Source organism: Octodon degus, unplaced genomic scaffold (genome assembly GCF_000260255.1).
Source record: "Octodon degus isolate 3935 unplaced genomic scaffold, OctDeg1.0 scaffold00115, whole genome shotgun sequence".
Taxonomy (NCBI): domain Eukaryota; kingdom Metazoa; phylum Chordata; class Mammalia; order Rodentia; family Octodontidae; genus Octodon; species Octodon degus.
This window is the reverse complement of record NW_004524691.1, coordinates 5,538,012-5,540,303: the sequence shown is the minus strand read 5'-3', so window position 1 is coordinate 5,540,303 and position 2,292 is coordinate 5,538,012. Positions and strand designations below refer to the sequence as shown.

Sequence of the window (2,292 nt, the reverse complement as noted above, 5' to 3'; positions counted from 1 at the left end):
TGGACTGTCTTCAGAGGTTACACTGAGGAAGAGCCCATTTTCAATGTCTTCCAACCTCTTCATAGGATTCTTTTCCTCTTGGCTAGAGGATTCTCTGAACTTTGACTCGTTAAAGCCACCAACAAGAAAATAAGAGAGCAAATCTTTTAGCAAGATGAAATATTATGTAATATAACAATAGTGAGGGGCTGCAGAGATAGCTCAGTGGTCTACACACCTGCCTAGAAAGGGTAAGGACCTGGGTTCCATTCCCCGTTCTCATGCTATGAATCCCTGGTGTGCCATGCCAGTTGGGGTGTGGTGGTGCATGCACATAATCCCAGTGCTGGGGATGCTGAAACAAGAGTATCACTACAGCAAAACCCTGCACCAAACCATAGTGATAGTGATATCCCATCACCTTGACATGATCTGTTTAAAAGAAAATCATATGTTCTGCCTATACCCAAGAGGAAAAGAACACAGAAGGATATGAACACCAAGAACCTAGGATTCTGGAAGCCAACTTAAAAGATTGTCTGCAATAGACCAATGCAAGGCCTCATCATTCTTCTTCCTCCTAGACCAGTGGTTCCACCATAGTTTAGAGAACAATGTAAGCTACCAGAGAATTCCTATCATTTTAGTCTTCTACAAATCAGACCTCATATTCATTCGTCTTTTATGTGGAGACTACAGGAGAAGGTAAGGATGGGAATAGGTACTCTCCAGTGCTGGAAAGAACTTTGTGGATTACTCAGTTCATATTTCTAAGTGAATAGACAGGGATGGAAAGCACAACCAAAGTTCAGTTCCCTGTCCCAGAAGAAACAGTGAGCCGAGCCAGGCAGACAGCCACGCCAGGGCTTCTGCCCCACCCTGGCTCCTCCAGGACCACCCAGCAGTCTTCCAAGCTAGCTCATGTATGAGAATCACAGGGATATCTTAAGACATATATTTCCAGCCCTTCCCCCACACTTGTTAAATCAAAATTTCCAGAGTGGAAAAATCCAAGAAATTATAATTCAACTAAGAAATTATGATTTAAGTAAAATTCTCAAAGGGACTCTGAGCCAGCAAGTTTGAAAACTTTATTATTTCATTTTTCCATTACTTGGCAACTTCTTCATTAAGCATCTCCTTGGTATCATGTTTTGGGGCCAATGCTGGAGGTATAGCAGTGGTGACAGCAGACGCCATCTCAACTCTTGAATAGGTCACAAGCTAGGAGGGAAAAGAGGCACTGAGCAAGAGACTGTAAGAGTGAAGAGTGTTGGAGGAAATCCAAGATGCCAATGAAGGGCCAGAACAGGCAGCCTCACATGATGGTGGTGGTGAAGAAATTACATTAAGCAGCAGTATGAGCAATAAGAAAGAATTATATGGAAAAGAGGAATTTGAAAGTAGAGGGCAAGACAAGTAGGATAAAAGCATTCCAGGGAGGGTACCGCAGGTTCCAGGCTCTCAGGCAACTGTGTAAAACCAGGATTCAACAACATGTAGACTGTAAAAAGACAAAAGTTCAGCCCCCTCAAATATGCTTCCAGAAATGCTGCAGGGGTGGTGCTAGCACTGCATTGCGTGTTACTTGGAAAGAAGTCTGGACCCTGGCAGGTGGACAGCCCCCGACAAGCCTCAACCATCATCTGTAAAGTTTGCCAAGGCACTGACTTATGGCCAGCACCAACACCATGCCGATGCTGTTTTTATTTCTAATGTATCTGGTGTGCCATTTGACACAGCCTTGGGAGCTTAGCAAAGGAAAGCATTACTAAGATGCTTTGACTGAGAAGACACTGTCAAACAGAAAAAGGAAGGAAGAAAAACCAACCATAAGGACAGCCATAGCTTAACCAAATGAATGGCAGCAGGAAAAGGCAATTTTTGTGGAGTCAGGAGAGGGCAATAAAGACTGAAGAGATTTCATTCCACAGCACTTTGTGTTCCCTTCTGTGTCACCCTGAGTCTGCATGTCTGAACTTTGGATCTGCACCTGAAGGTGGTTCCATACAAGGGACAATGGAGAAGTTTCAAGAATGTGACAGAGTAAGCAATTACCTTTTCTGGTCTAACTGGTCAAAATATTTATGTGATGTCTGTCACTGTTCCAATTGCATATTCAAGAAGAGATTTTTCCTTCTCCAACAGCTGTGGGGCTTTGTCCCTAGAAAGAAACTGTTGTACTGTACAAAGAGGCTTGATGGTTGAATTTAAATTATCAAAGAGATCACTCAGGATAAAGAAGAAGAGGAAACAAGAAGTAAAGGAGAAGTTCTTTCTATTTTATACATTTTGTCATTGTTTATTTTATTT

The 2,292-nt window shown here is 42.6% G+C and overlaps 1 pseudogene; it reads right to left on the bottom strand.

Annotated features, from left to right (window-relative positions):
- Nucleotides 1–1,089: 1,089 nt before the first annotated feature.
- Nucleotides 1,090–2,292, bottom strand: part of LOC101590906 — a 1,932-nt pseudogene continuing 729 nt past the window's right edge.